Genomic DNA, 17,054 nt, shown 5'->3' with positions numbered 1-17,054 from the left:
AACGGTTGTAATTCTGTCCATTCACAGTGTATCCCTCTCTCAGTGCCTACACTACCCAAGAAAACCTGCCCCAGGACCTGACACACCAATGGCCGAACTTCTGTCTTTTCACAGGCTGCCGCTCTTCCAGTGCCCATACTGCTCCAGATAACCTGCCCAGGGCCTGACACACTAACGGTGGAACTTCTGTACATTCACAGTCTCTCCCTCTACCAGAGCCCACACTAACCCAGATAACCTGCCCAGGACCTGACACACGAACGGTGGATCTTCTTTCCATTCACAGTCCCTCCCTCTACCAGAGCCCACACTACCCCAGATAACCTGCCCAGGGCCTGACACACTGATGGCTGAACTTCTGTCCATTCACAGTCTGTCCCTCACCCAAAGCCCTCACTATACCAGATAACATGCCCAGGACCTGACACATAACAGTGGAACTTCTGTCCATTCAAAGTCTGTCCCTCTCCCAGTGGCCTCACTAACCGAGAAAACCTGCCCAGGACCTGACACACTAACGGTGGAACTTCTGTTTATCCACAGTCTGTGCCTCTCCCAGTGTCCACACTACCACAGCTAAACAGCCCAGGACCTGACACACTACCGGTAGAACTCCTGTCCATCCACAGTCTGCCCCTCTCCCAGTGCCCACACTATCACAGATAAACTGCTCAGGAGCTGACACACTAACGGTGGAACTTCTGCCCATTCACTTTCTGTCCCAATGCCCACACTACCACAAATAACCTGTCCACGTTCTGATACATTAACAGTGCAAGTTCGGTCAATTCACAGTCTGGCCCTCTCCCAGTCTACAAACTAACCCAGATAACCTGCCCAAGATCTGATAAACAAACGGCGGATCTTCTGCAAATTGTCCCTCTCGGTGAGCGATCAATCCCGTTTTCTATTGCTGCAGAGGGGAATCACCACTGGCGGTTTCAGAGAATGATTCACTAGATATTCTACTGTCGTATAAAGAGGATCATGCGTGGATTAGTAACGTGATTTCTAAAGCACAGGGCAGGCCGGATAATATTAATCATCAGAGGGAAAATATAAGAACATAAGAACATAAGAACATAAGAAATAGGAGTAGGAGTAGGCCAATCGGCCCCGCGAGCCTGCTTCGCCATTCAATAAGATCATGGCTGATCTGATCCTAACCGCCAATCTACTATCACAGAACCATCTCCTGAATCTAACAGAATTAGACACACGAAATAGGAGCAGGATCAGGCTACATGGCCCCTGGGCCCGCTCCGCTACCCACAGGGCCATGTCTGATCCGAACCGAGACTCATGGCCAAATTCCTGCCCGCTCCCCGTAACCCGTAATTCCCTTTACTTCCAGGAAACTGTCTATTTCTGTTTTAAATTTATGTAATGATGTAGCTTCTACAGCTTTTTGGGGCAGCATATTCCATGGACCAACCATGAGTAGTTCCTCCTCATCTCAGTTTTGAAAGAGCAGCCCCTTATTCTATGACTATGCCCCCTAGTTCTAGTTCCACCCATCATCGGGAACATCCTCCCCGCATCCACCCGATCCAACCCCTTCACAATCTTATAAGTTTCAATAAGATCACCTCTCATTCTTCTGAACTCCAATGAGTAGAGTCTCAATCTACTCAACCTCTCCTCATATGTCCGTCCCCTCATCCCCAGGATTAATCGAGTGAACCTTCTTGGCACTGACTCGAGAGCAAGTGTGGCTTTTCTTAAGTATGGACACCAAAACTGTATGCAGTATTCCAGGTGCGGTCTCACCAATACCTTGAACAACTGAAGCAATACCTCCCTATTTTTATATTCTATACCCGTAGCAATGAAAGCCAACATTCCATTGGCCTTCTTAATCACTTGCTGCACCTGCATACTAACCTTTTGAGTTTCGTGCACCAGTAACCCCAGATCTCTTTGTACTTCAGTACTTTCCAGTTTCTTGCCATTAAGATAATAACTTGCTCTACGATTTTTCCTGCCAAAGTGCATAACCTCACACTTTCCAGTATTGTATTCCATCTGCCAAATCTCTGCCTACTTACTGAGCCTGTCTATGTCCCCTTGCAGGTTTTTTATGTCCTCCTCACTCACTACTTTCCCTCCCATCTTAGTATCATCTGCAAACTTTGATATGTTACACTCGGTCCACTCCTCCAAATCGTTAATATAGATTGTAAAGAGTTGGGGACCCAGCACTGACCCCTGCGGAACACCAGTAGTTACTGATTGCCAGTCTGAGAATGAACCATTTATCCCAACTCTCTGCCTTCTGTGTAATAGTCAAACCTCTATCCATGCCAGAATATTACCCCCAACCCCGTGATTGTTATCTTAAGCAATAATCTTTCGTGTGGCACCTTGTCAAATGCCTTTTGGAAGTCTATATACACTACGTCCACTGGTTTCCCTTTATCCAGCCTATATGTTACTTCCTCAAAGAACTCCAGCAAATTTGTCAAACATGACTTCCCCTTCATAAAACCATGCTGACTTTGTCCTATTAAATTATGATTATCCAAATGTCCTGTTAATGTCTCCTTAATAATGGACTCCAAAATTTTACCTACCACAGATGTTAGGCTAACTGGCCTATAGTTTCCAGCCTTCTGTCTACTGCCCTTTTTAAATAAGGGTGTTACATTAGCAGTTTTCCAGTCTGCCGGGACCTTTGCTGAGTCCAGGGAGTTTTGGAAAATTATTACCAATGCATCCACAATCCCGACCGCCACTTCCCTCAAGACTCTAGGATGTAAGCCATCAGGTCCAGGTGATTTATCCGCCTTGAATCCCATTATTTTACCGAGTACCACTTCCTTAGTGGTTTTGATCGTGTTTAGCTCCTCCCCTCCTATAGCCTCCTGTATGTCCAGTGTTGGGATATTCTTCCTGTCCTCTACTGTAAAGACTGATACAAAATATTCATTCAGTGTTTTTGCCATCTCCATATTTCCCACCATTAATTTCCCAGTCTCATCCTCTAAGTGTCCAACATTTACTTTTGCCACCCTTTTTCTTTTTATATAACTATAAAAACTCTTACTATCTGTTTTTATATTTTTTGCTAATTGACTTTCATAATTTTTCTTCCCTTTCTTAATCAATCTTTTTTTAATTCTTTGCTGTATTTTAAAGTTTTCCCAATCCTCTATCCTCCCACTAGATTTGGCTACCTTATATGTCCTTGTTTTTAGTCGAATACTATCCTTAATTTATTTACTTAGCCACGGATGGCTGTCTTTTCTTTTACACCCTTTTCTTCTCAGTTTAATAGATATTTTTTGGAAGTTGTAAAATAACTCGTTAAATGTACACCACTGATCATGTATCGTCTTACCCTTTGATCTATTTTCCCAATCCACTCTACTCAATTCCGCTCTCATACCTTCATAGTCTCCTTTATTCAAGCTTAGCACGCTTGTTTGAGATCCAACTTTCTCACCCTTTAATTGAAAATGGAATTCAACCATGTTATAGTCACTCATTCCAATGGGATCCTTTACTAGGACATTTTTAATTTATCATGTCTCGTTACACAGGACCAGATCTAAGGTTGCTTGCCCCATGGTCGGTTCAGTTGCATAATGCTCAAGAATCCCATCCCTAATACACTCAATGAACTCATCCTCAAGGCAGCCCTGCCCAATTTGATTTGTCCAATTAATATGATAGTTAAAATCCCCCATGATTATAGATGTTCCCTTATTACAAGCCTCAACTATTTCCTGATTGATACTCCGTCCAACAGAGTTGCAACTGTTCGGAGGCCTATAGACTACGCCCACTAGTGTTTTTTTCCCCTTAATATTCTTTACCTCCACCCAAACTGTTTCATTATCCTGATCTTTTGACCCAATATCATTTCTCTGTATTACAGTGATTCCTTCCTTTATTAACATAGCCACCCCACCTCCCCTTCCATCCTGCCTGTCCTTCCTGTTCGTTAAATAACCTGGTATGTTTAATTCCCAGGCATTTTCACCCTGCAGCCATGTTTCTGTAATGGCCACAAGATCATACCCATATATAGTTATTTGTGCCATTAACTCGTCTATTTTGTTATGAATGCTACGTGCTTTCAGATAGAGAACTTTCAAATATGCTTTGTGACACTTAGTTCCTGCTTGTGCCCTTTTTATTATTCACCTTTTACTCCATACCTTCTGCCCCTTCCTGACACGCTCTGGTTTTTAATTTCCCCACTGCTACCTAAGTCTATGAACTTCTCTGTTGCCATTTTTATTATTTGCTCTCTAGGAACCTCCCCCCCACTAGTTAGTTTAAAGCCCTCTCTAAAGCTCTAGTTATATGATCTGCCAGGACTCTAGTTCCAGCACTGGCCAAGTGAAGCCCGTCCGAACGGAACATCTCCCTCCTGCCCCAGTACTGGTGCCAGTGTCCCAGGAAGCAAAACCCATTTCTCCCACACCAGTCTTTGAACCACGCATTTAACTCTCTAATTTTATTTGTCCTAGCCAAATTCGCTCGTGCCTCGGGTAATAATACAGAGATTATTACCCTTGAGGTTCTGTTTTTTAATTTGACCCCTAGCTGCTCATACTCATTTAACAGAACCGGCTTCCTAGTCCTATCTATGCCGTTTGTACCAACATGGACCACGACAACTGGATCCACCCCCTCCCACTGCAAGTTTCTTTCCAGCCCAGAGGAGATGTCCTTAACCCTGGCACCGGGTAGGCAACACAGCCTTCAGGACTCTCGCTCTCGGCTGCAGAGAACTCTATCTATCCCCCTAATAATACTATCCCCTACCACTACAATATTTCTATTTACTCCCCCCTCTTGAGTGGCCCCCAGTTCCACGGTGCTGTGGCTAGGTTGCTCATCCTCCCTGCAGTCCCTGCTCCTGTCCCCACAGGGAGTAAGAACCTCGAACCTGTTGGACAAGAAGAAGGGCTGCGGCTCCTCGAGCTCTATGTCCTGGATCCCCGTACCTGCCTCATTCCTAGTCATACCGTCCTTTCCCTTACCATGGGCTACGTCTGAATTAATTAACTTCATAGGTGTGACCACCTCCTGATACACAGAGTCCAGGTACTTCTCCCGCTCCCTGATGTGTCACATTGTCTGAAGTTCAGACTCCAGCTAATCAACACGGCGCTGGTGTTCCTGTAGCAGCAGACACTTGTCACAGACGTAATCACCATGACCCTCAATGGGGTTCACCGGCTCCCACATCTCGCAACAGTAATACATCACCTGCTCAATTCTATGTAATTAATTACATTTTTTATTGTTAGTTATGGACACCCTCTGCCCGATTTTAGATGCTAGTATCCCGTTTAATTAATTGGATTTAAATTAAATCAATCCCATAGTTACACCAGTTAAATGGTTTACCAACAGTCACCTTCATAGAAATCTCCATGTTCTTTGAATATAAGAATCAAGTGAGGATTTGAAACTTATCTCGGCCATTGTTCACTTTCAAATGAGGTTTCCATTAACTGAGATTTAATTTCTACATGCACCTCTATTGAAGCTGTGAATTAAACCGTGCAATATTTTACTGAACATTAAATAGAATTGAGAAGTTATTTTTTGTCAATACAACTAACATTGAGACCACTTTCTGTCTGTTCTAATTAAAGGTGTTCAACAGAAACACAAGGAAACACTCCGGGTACAAACTGAAACACTGAGAGTGAACACTATCCTAATAAAGGAGAAGGTTAAGGTTTTACAGCTGGTTGATCGATACGCTGAACTAACGGTCATTTCTACTGTTCGCGATCGGACACTTGTAGAACATGAACTGCTGGCAAGAGGCCGAGACCATGAAGAGTGGAGAAAGAAACACCTCCGGAGAGAGCTGGAAAAAATCCGAACTGATCAATTGTTCCAGAGCTGTTTTTCCCAGAGAGAATCAAAATCAGGGAGTTCAGGAGCAGTGAGCGGAGTCCCAGGGATTGGATAAACAACAATGGTACTAAAGATTGTTCATGACTGGGCCACTGGGAAAATATACCCACACTTCAATTTGTTTTCAGTTTTAAATTCCGGGATTTGAACGCTATTAACTGTAGAATAAACCTGAGGAATCTGATACTCTTTTTCTATCCTTACTTCGGGAAAGTTCTGGGGGAGCTCTGGAAGAACCCAGAGGGATTGCTGATTATATTCGATGGTTTGGATGAATTCAATGACCGGATCGATTTTGCTGACAATCGGAGAAGCACAGAACCGCAGCACACGTGCACAGATCCTGAAGACTGGTGTGAAGTGTCTGACATTGTGTACAGTTTAATACAGCACAAGCTGCTCCCAGGATGTTCAGTGCTAGTGACCAGCCGCCCCACTGCATTACATTTATTGGAAAAGGCTGAGATCAGTGTCTGGGCTGAAATCCTGGGATTTGTTGGTGAAGAGCGGAAGGAATATTTCAACAAGTTTTTTGAAGATCGGGCGGTGGCAGCAGCTGTTTTCAAACACGTGGAAGAGAACGAGATCCTGTACACAATGTGCTACAATCCTTCCTATTGCTGGATACTTGCTCTGTCACTGGGTCCGTTCTTTACACAAAGAGACAGGAATCAGCAGCGAGTTCCCAAGACCATCACCCAACTATATTCCTACTATATTTACAACATTCTGAAAAACCATGGCCGAGAGATTGAAAGCCCCCGTGATGTGTTACTGAAGCTTGGTGAGATGGCCTTCACAGGAGTTTCCGTGAACAAGATTGTGTTTAGAAATGGAGATTTGATTAAGTACAATCTACAACCTTCCCCGTTCATGTCTGGGTTCATGATGGAACTTTTGGAGAGAGATAATTCTGTCCAGAACGTGGTGTACACATTCCCGCACCTCACCATTCAAGAGTTTGTAGCTGCACTCACACAATTCCTGACTCCAGATCCCGGGGACCTCCTGAAACTCCTCAATGAAGCCCACAGCAAGGAAGATGGGCGATTTGAGATATTTCTCCGTTTTGTTGCTGGTCTCTCCTCCCCACAGGCAGCTCGGCCGCTGGAGGAGTTTCTGGGTCCATTTCTTCATCAAACAACCTGCCGAGCGATTGACTGGGTGAAGGAGAAGGTTGAAGGATTGATTGGGAACACAGTGAGTGAAACTGGTAAAAAGAACCTCCTAAACACATTCCACTACCTGTTTGAGTCTCAGAATAAAGCACTGTCTCGGACCACAGTGGGATCTGTGGAAACACTTACATTTAGAGGATTGCCATTGACCCCGATTGACTGTGCAGTCCTGTCTCACGTCATTGGACTCTGTGATACAATAAAAGAACTCGATCTAGGAGGCTGCTCCATTCAGTGTGAAGGACTCCAACGGCTGGGACACGTACTGCACAAATGCCGGGTGTTGAGGTAACTGTTTATTTGTCTCTAAATGTTGGGCGAATTGTAGAACAGTCAGTGATTGTGTTGTTGCTCCGTAATGTAGGGAAACAAACAGTTCAGTTAAACCAGAGAGAAGCAGATTCAATACAAATTTGACCAATAATAAGAGGATCGGTCAGTAATTCCCTAAGGACTGGAGAATCTAAAATGCATCCTTTTGAACAAGTAGGGATTTTATATTTTTTATTAGATCAGCAAATAAAGGTCACTGAGAGTCTGATAATTTAATTAAAATAAATCACTTTTAATAAGGCTGGACAGCGGAATGTAAACATAAAATATAATCCGGCAGTGAAGCTAAAATTAATTAATAATCTTTTCCACATCCACCATTTCAACGAGAAACAGGAGTGAATCCCGAGTTTAAATCACTAACAGTTCGATATTTACTCCAATACCGTGCAGAGTGTGTCCTGTCGAGGGGGTAGTTTCCTGGATTGGGAAGATTGGGGAATTGGGAATTCTTTCAGCACTAAATGCTTACAATTATTCACAGTCCTGAACATTGAGTAAAGATTGATTTTCAGGATCTTAAACCTGCCGGTGAAAAGGTTCCAATCTAACCGGAGTACAGACACACACCGGCCATCAGTGGGGCCTCGCACACAGCGGGCAGCTCCTGAGTAAACCGGGGGCAGTGAACCGGTGAATTCCCCATAACCCACCCCCTGTGTGAGGATCCGCTCGGGGAGGGAACTTCCGAAAATTCCCAAAAAAATTTCGGGCCAGTTACACCTGAATTATATGTAGAGCCAGTTTAATGGGGAACAAAGTGAGAAACTCCACTCCCCTATAAATTAGGAGCTCAGCGACATTTAAAACTTGTAACGGGACTGAATAAACTCTATTGCTGCTATTGACAAACATTCACTATAAGCTCTCTGACTCCCAGAGCTACCTGGAATACACTTCCTAACAACTCGCTTCCTGTAAGGACGCTGGTCCATTCTTCCAGTTTTTTTTGTCCCTGCCGCGTCTGCTCTGATGATGCCACATTCCATACTAATGCTTCCGACATGTCTTCCTTTTTCCTCAACCTAGGATTCCCCTCTACCGTGGTTGACACGGCTCTTGACCATGTCTGTTCTATTTCACGCACTTCTGCTCTCACCCCTTCCCCTCCCTCCCAAAACTACGATAGGGTTCCCCTTGTCTGCATCTTTCACCCCACTAGCCTCCGCATTCAACGAAACATCCTCCGCCATTTCCGCCACCTCCAGCGTGCTCCCACCACCAAAAATATCTTCCCCTCACCCCCCCTTCCAAAATTCTGAAGGGACCGCTCCCTCCACGACATCCAGGTCCACTCCTCAATCACCCCAACACCCCTGCTCCTTCACACAGCACCTTCCCGTGCAAGCGCAGGAGGTATTACACTTGCTCTTTTACCTCCTCCCTTCCCAGTGTCCAGTGCCCAAAACACTCCTTCCAGGTAGGACAGTGATTTACTTGTACTTCTTGCAATTTAGTATTCTGTATTCACTGCTCACGATGCGGTCTCCTCTACCTTGGGGAGAAATATGCAGATTGGTGATCACTTTGCGGAACACCTCTGCTCAGTCCGTAAGTGTGATCCCCGAGCTTCTGGTCGCCTATTGCTTTTATTCTCTGCTCCACTGCCACTCTGATCTCTCCATTCTTGGCCTCTTACACTCTTCCAACAAAGTAAAACATAAGATCGAGGAACAGCACCACACCTTTCAATGAGGCACTTTAAAGCCTTCTGGACTCAACGTCGAATTCAACAATTTCAGACTATAACCTCGGCCACTATTTTATTTTTTTAATATTGTTTTTCCTTTTCGGTTTTTTTCTCTCGAATGACAGCTGTTGATAACTTTGCAATTGCCATTCACACCGCATGTAGATTCATCTTTTGATTTTTAACTTGTCCCATTACCATCTCCTTTTGCCTGCACCATCATCCCTTTTGTCTTTTAATCTCTCCTGTCTTCCACCCTATCACAGACCTTCCCTTTTGTTCTTTCCTCCGCTCCCCCCAACTTTCCCTGCCCCTACACATGCTTAAAAATATGTTACAGCTGTAACTCATTCCAGTTCTGACGAGGCGTCCTTGTCCTGAAATATTTACTCAGTTTCACTCTCTATCGGTGCTGCCTGACCTGCTGGGTATTTCCATCTTTTTCTGTTTTTAATTCAGCATAAATTCTCCTTGTTATATAAAATGCTGGTGGCCGGATTTTACAGCAGCAGATAGTCTTTCACAATATAACTCACCCCGAGATAATAAACAGATTAATATAATGCACAGAGTATATAGTACAGGGAATCACCACTTTATCATTTAATTCTGAAAACATCGCTTCATTCCCATAAAATCCGGGATTTAAGGAGCAGCAGAAATGAGACAACTTTCTCCAAACATGACAGGACCGGTCACTGAGCGCCAGGAGGTTAATTCTGATCATCAGGGAATGAGACCGGTCTGAGGGACACCCGATCCGTTCCCCGGCCGCCCCCCCCACCCCAACCCGACCCGCCCAGGTGGGAAATCGCAGGGGGAAACCAGTGATTAATGCCCTGAAGTACTTTCAGTGATTGCTATAATATCCGAGAGTGAAAAATGTTTCAGGTCCGGGCGTTGATTCAGTTTGTTTCTGTTTGTGTTTAGACTGAATCACAATGAACTGGGAGATTCAGGAGTGAAGCCAATGTTTATGGCTCTGAGGAACCCGGACTGTAAAATAAAGAAACTGGAGTAAGTACCAGACTGTGTGAGATTGTGTTTATATTAACTTGTTGTCTGACACTGTACATTATTATTAGTATCAGTAACAGTGTTATTAATAAACTCTGGGGATTTACTCTGATTCCTGTTATTTCTCTCTCTGATCCCCAGGTTGGATGGTGTCGGTCTCATAGATTCTTGTGCTGAGGATCTCGCCTCTGCTCTCAGTACGAACCGCTCACTGACGGATCTGACCCTGGCTGTCAATAAACTGGAAGATGCAGGAGTGAAACTACTGTCTGCGGCTCTGAGGAACCCGGACTGTAAAATACAGAAGCTGTAGTAAGTACCAGACTGTGTCAGATTGTGTTTATAATAACTGGTGTCTGACACTGTTCATTATTATTAGTATCTGTAATAATGTTATTAATAGATTCTGTTGATTTACTCTGATCCGTCTTATTTCTCTCTCTCTGATCCCCAGTCTACAGGCTGTCGGTCTCACTGATTCTTGTGCCGAGGATCTCGCCTCCACTCTCAGTACAAAGCACTCACTGGCGGATCTGAATCTGAGTTATAATAAACTGGGAGATTCAGGAGTGAAACTAGTGTCTGCGTCTCTGAGGAACCCGAACTGTAAAATACAGAAACTGGGGTAAGTACCAGACTGTGTGAGATTGTGTTTATAATAACTGGATGTCTGACACTGAACATTATTATTAGTATCAGTTATAGTGTTAGAAATAAACACTGGGGATTTACTCTGATACCTGTTATTTATCTCTCTGATACCCAGGCTGGATGAAGCCGGTCTCACAGATGATTGTGACGAGGATCTCGTCTCCGCTCTTAGTACAAACCGCTCACTGACGGATCTGACCCTGGGAGGAAACTCCTTCACAGATGGATCTGTCCCCGCTATCCGCCGCCTCATACTGGCCTGCAGGAGTCTGGAACGGATCCGGTGAGTGTTTGTGTTAAATTTAAATGTAATAAAAAAAATCAATGTGATCCAGTCTGGGTAATTTTTGTCTGTAATTATTATTGAAATATTGAAATATTAACCCCAGTCTCGCGGTTTTTTACAGTGTTGTTCAATCTGTTTATTTCCTGTTTAATCTTTAATCTGTGTCAGGCTGTGGGAGAATCAATTCAGTTCAACTGGAGAGAGACTCCTAAGGGTGCTGCAGGGAACAAGACCCGGACTGAGAGTGATTGTATGAACATTCCTATTGATGACGTCACTGCTCCCATTGTGTGAACATTTCCGGCCGTTGATTTGATTTTAATTTAAGTGTTTCCAGTTCGAGCTGATTGCGTCATCTCCCATTATGATGTCAGAGGCCCAGCCACAGGCTCACCTGTCTCAGCCGCTCCCAGGCTGCACCCCTTTCAAAATGGATGTGAGAGTGTGAGTGTGTGTTTCTGCAAAATGTAGAGACTGTCTGTGTGTGTCTGTATGTGCGTGGGTGTCTGTGTGTCTGCAAATTGCAGTCTGTCTGAGTGTGTGTTATGTTACTGTAAATTTTATTTAAATATGGGTGGGAGAGAGACCGTGTGAGTGACTGGCAAACAGACAGACGTCAATGAGAGCGAGAGATACATGAATTCAGAAAGCAAGCAGCAGCATAGAAAGCCTGTTTCTGTCGGCCACAAAGTGAAAAGATAAGATACAGAAAAGTGTATTTTTGTTTTCAATCTACCAACACAGCAGTCATCGCTCTGCAGGCTGTGAGTGTGTGTGTGTAGAGAGAGCAAGAGACGGCAACAGCTGGTGTTTGAATGAGATGTGGTCTGTTGTCTTATTATCTGCTGCTGCTGTATTGAACCCTATTGATTTCATTCTGGCCTGGTCCACTTTAAATGCTGTTGTGTATCACTTTATTGCATTTTTATTATTTCACTTCACTTTAAGACAGATAGTCAGTCAGTGGGATACTGAAAAATGTCTTTGTGGACTGTCTGACAATAAAAGCTGCCCTGGGACCTTTGCATTGATTCCACTCAAATCAAGACAAGACAGGCAGGCTGGCAGGCAGTGAGAGGGACTCATGAAATTAAGACAACCTGCAGAATAGAAATAAAAACAGAAAATGCTGGAAATACTCGGTATGTTAGGCAGCATCATTGGCGATACAGAGACACAGAGTAAATATTTCAGCTCGATGACCTTTCATCAGATACTTGCCAGAATATGACAAAAGGTAATCGAGCTGAAATATTAACTCTATTTCTATCTCTCTCCACAGATGCTGCCTTACCTGCTGAGTATTTCCAACATTATCTGACTTTATTTCAGATTTCCCACATCCACAGCATTTGCTTTTGATGCAGAAGAAAAAGCCTGTTTCTGTAGGCCGCAAAATGAATAGATAAAATACTGAAAACTGACTGACTGTTTATAAACTGCCAAACAGAGCAGAGCAATGTCAGAAATCAACTTTCTTTCATTGCTGACAGTGATTTGTGGCAATTTTATGGCTGGCCTGTGTGTGTGTGTGAGAGAGAGAGAGAGTAAGGGAGAGACAGCAAAAGCTGTTGTGTATGCAGGGCTTGTCTGTGTTCAAGTTATCTGCTATTTAAGGGGTGGTGTGTCTGGGTCAGTTTTGCCTCTGACTCCCTGAGTGGTTCGAATCGCTCCCACTCCCTTGGTTCTAGAGCTGGACTTATTTGGGGTTTATAATGAAAATGCCACAGACAACTGAGTTGGTGAAAAGAACTTGGGGGGAGAAATTGGGGCGCAATTATCGGCCGGGCGCAAATTTATCGCCGCCTACTGCTAAATCGGTCTCTTTCGCCACTGGAGGTGATTGGAGTGCTAAATCAGGTGCTGCACGACTCTCTTAAGGTGCTAAGCCGGAGGAGCGAGGAGCTAACTCAGAGGGTGGGCGCAGCACAGGTGCTGTCAAAGGGGAGGGTTGATCTTGATTTGCAGCCACACCCTGCGCATCGGAGCACTGAAACTCGGCCTGGACATCCCTATTGCCAATACCTGCAGCCAAGTACCATGGAGAGGGCCAGGGAGCGAGTGCAGTGCTTCATCGATGGAGCCTTGGAGCATCTGGTTTGCACGGTGGAGCGAAGGCGATCTCTCCTGTAACCGGAGAGTGGCAGGAGGCCTCTGCCCAGTGAGTACCGAAAAGCTTGGAGGGAGGAGACTCACAGAGTGACCTCCAGCAGCATGGTGCCTAGGACCCCTGTGCAATGCAGGAAGAAGTTCAATGGCCTCACGCGTGTCGTCAGGCTGAGTGCCTTTTTCAGAAACCTCTTCATCACGCCATCTCGACCTCACTTTATGGCCAAATGGTCTTGAAAGCCCCAATGCCCTGCACTAATCCAACACCTATGTCCCTTTCACGAAACCCACACACACATTCAGCACTTTGCATACAGTCAGGGCTATTCGAGCATGGGAAGCATTTCAGCAAAGTGCATGGCTGCACGCAGTAAGGGCTATTCGACCATGGGAGGCATTTAAGCAAAGAGCATGGCTGCTCACAGTAAGGGCTATACTACCATGGGAGGCATTTCAGCCAAGATCATGGCTGCATCTTTATTCAGACCCCGTCCATTTTCTTGCAGGTCAAGCTGGTGCATAATAGGAGACAGCAGCAATGGACCAGGGGGAGACAGGCCTCACCTTCAAGCCCTGACCGATCTGGAGCAGCGAGTCCTCCGGATTGAGTCAAGCCGGATGCTTGGCCCCATCGCCACTGGAGGCGCTGACACCATTATGGACAGCAATGAAAAGGTCATCACCTTTTTGACCTCTCTCCTTCCACTTGTTCCTCACAACAGCATCCATTGACACTTTCGATCCAAATTAGTACATCGCTGCACTCATGCCTCCCTTGCTGCCATCCTGTCCTCACGCTAAAGCCACTCTTGCACCTCCCTGCTTTCAGATGCCGATTCACCAGGTGAGGAGACGGGCCCTCAAGCTGCCATTGGGAGTGAAGCTGAAGGCGAGGCGGAAGAGGAAGCCAGACCATCAGCGCAACCCTCTTCCGAGGCAGACCATGCCCATACTGGGGGCAGGACTTCCCTGGAGAGGAGCTTGGTGAATGGTCTGATGAAGGTGAAGCTCAAGGACCCAGTGGGCTGCAGCAATGCAAGGGGGTTAGGGAAGCTCGGGAGCGTTCTCCCCGGAGGGAGAGTGTGTTCTCGATTCCTGCTGCACTGAACGCAGACGAGGAGCGGGTCCTTGCTGAAATAAGAGCCCAGGCGGAGCAAAGGCGCACTGAGCTCATGGCTGCAGTGAAAAGGATGGCCGAATTCATTGAGTCACTGGCAAGGAGTGTCCAGGACCTCGGTGCAGCACAGGCAGCTGCCATTCAAATGCTAAGTTCTGCAATGCAGTCAGTGGCTGGTCTCATGCAGAAGCAGATTGAGGCCACGCAAGCACTAACTGCTGCCACCCTCGCTGGATCGGCAAGGTTTCGCCGGGGCACTCACTGCACTGCAGCAGGCCAGCAATCTTTGCTCCAGCAGATTGCTCCGCATGCTGAGGTGCTGCCTCATTGGAGTGCCAGTGTGTCGCTCGAGCACGGAGTTGTTGTCCTCTCTCAGGATGACAGCATTCCTGCTGCCAGCACTGTCACTTCTCCATTGCAGTTGCCACCAACTGTAGGACAGACTGCTGCTGCCCATGCAGAGTTGGCACAGTCAGCAGCCGGGCCCTCCAGGCCCAGAGCTGGTCCAGGCCATCCCTCAAGGCCATCTGCAGTCTCAGTTTCTGACACTCAGCAACCTTTCCCCAGCCTTGCTGCAGCCATTGGGTTCCAATTATGGAGGAGCTGCAGGTTGGGAAGGGGGCAATTTCGCAAGGGAAGCAGATCACCCTCGAAGGGCAAAATGTAGGAGGTGTGGCAAAAATGTTGTAGATTGTTTTATTGAAGGTCAAGGATCGTGCTCATATTGTTGTTACTGTTTTGGATATTGTCTCCAGGTTGTGAGAGCAAGTTATGTGATTGTCATTTTTTTTGTGTTTCTTTCTAGTACTTTGTCATGCGGGAAGGATACACAGTTTGGTAAATAAAGAAGTGTCTTTATTCAAAATGTGCATGTTTGCTCTTTGCAATCATTGTTGCCTTGACTGGCTTAGGGGTTGCGGCATGGTTGCATTCAGATTTTTGAATGACAGAAGCCATTCCCTCAGAGGGGGCCTAGAAGCGACTTGCTATAAGCCTTTGACGGACGGCCCTTGCACTTTGTACCTCCCTCCCGTTTTGGTGCTGCTGCTCCTCCTCCTCCTCCTCCTCCTCTGCTGGTACTCCAATGTCTGGTGGCATTGGCTGGGTCCTGAGGATTGCCAGATTATGCAGCATGCAGCAGACAACAACGAAGTGGGAGACTCGCTCAGGCAAGTACTGAAGGGCTCCTCCAGAGTGATTCGGACAGTGGAACCGTTGCTTCAGCACGCCGATTGTGTGCTCAACGCTGTTCCTAGTAGCTTGATGGCTTTCGTTGTATCGTTCTGCTGCAGGTGTGCTGGGCCAACGGAGCGGGGTCATCAGCCCGGTGCACATAGCATAGCCCTTGTCCCCGGGAAGCCAGCCTCCTCATTGAAGCGGGTCCTCGAAAAGGTCTGCCACAAAAGTCTAGCACAGGATGAAGGCATCGTGGCTGCCTACTGGAAAGTGGGCATTGACAGCGAGTATCAGATGTCTGTGGTCACACACCAACTGGGCGTTCAAAGAATGGAACCCCTTCCAGTTGCGGTAATCCTTGGCATTCTCTTGCAGCACCCACAAAGCCACATGTGTGCAGTCAATGGCGCCTTGGACCATGGGGAAGCCCGCTATTCTTGCAAAGCCCGCTGCACGTTCTTGCTGCTCGTTCGAGTTCATGGGGAAAGAGATGTACTCTCGTCTCCTTTAAAAGAAGGCATTTGTGACTTGATAGATGCAGCATTGCACCGCAAACTGAGAGATATTGGCATGTCCCCAGTAGCAGATTGAAAGGAGCCGGTGGCATAAAAGTTGAGAGCCACTGTTATCTTCTCTGCCACCTACAGAGACGTGCTGCTCCTCAGTTGAGGCTCCACATCTGGCTGAAGCAGGTGGCAGAGCTCAGTGACCGCCTCCTTGCTGAATCACAGCCTTCGCAAACACTGCTCCTCAGACATGTTAATGTATGGGAACTGTTGGCGAAAAACCCAGGGAGGGTAAGGTCTCCTTTACCAACACCTGTTGGACCTCCTCCGTCGGGCCATGATTGCCACTCTCTCTCTGCGTCTCTGTGCACTCTCAATGTGATGGAGAAGCATGACGTTCCCATCCATTGCAGCCCCCATAGTATGTTGGCAATCAAAGCTATGCCGGTGAAAAAGCATAGCAACTACACAGTTATGGGCAGAAGCCAAAACTACCTCAGACAGCGTTGACTCAATGCAGAAGTCTCTCTTTCTCCCTTTGCCTCTCTGCAAATCTCTCTCTCTCTTGCAAACAAGTCGTGCAAAAGTGGCTACCACACAGAAGCCAGGAAGAGCCGCCTTTAAATAGCACCCCCCCAGCCCCACAGCGACTGCGAAGCATTCCATCAACCTGTCATTGGTAGCGACAGGCGGAAAAGAGAGGGGCGCCACTGAATTTCCGGTCCAGTGCGCCCCTAGGGCGTTGCACTCTTGAATGACGTCAAGATCTGCATTCGCTGGAGAGCGGGCAGTATGGTTTAGCACCGCCGTTAAATGTCCACTCAATTTCATGAGAGGAACAGGTATCGCCGCGCCTTGGTGCTAGTTGGTTAGCGCCCCACTTATCACCCTCTTAAGGCGGTAATGGGTGGCGCTAACAACTGGATTTCTCTGGATTTTATTTGAGGCAAGATAATATACACAACACAATCAATCTAATCACTCTAAAAGGGGGAACACTTCGGAATATATGCGGGAGAATGACAATAGAAAGAATACTTCACCCCTGCCAATCCCACCTTACCAGCAAAGTTGAATTCCAGAGGCCCAGGAAATGCTCACCAAA

General features: G+C 46.3%; 1 pseudogene; it reads left to right on the top strand.

Moving 5' to 3' along the window:
* The window catches only part of LOC147086884 (NACHT, LRR and PYD domains-containing protein 3-like), a 50,382-nt pseudogene extending 39,085 nt beyond the window's left edge, over window positions 1–11,297 (top strand).
* Window positions 11,298–17,054: the final 5,757 nt, after the last annotated feature.

This window comes from Somniosus microcephalus, unplaced genomic scaffold (genome assembly GCF_052327205.1).
Source record: "Somniosus microcephalus isolate GS21.2 unplaced genomic scaffold, FLI_Smic_1.0 unresolved_chr7, whole genome shotgun sequence".
In the NCBI taxonomy this organism is placed as follows: domain Eukaryota; kingdom Metazoa; phylum Chordata; class Chondrichthyes; order Squaliformes; family Somniosidae; genus Somniosus; species Somniosus microcephalus.
The sequence above is the reverse complement of the archived record's forward strand: the minus strand, read 5'-3'. Positions and strand labels throughout refer to the sequence as shown.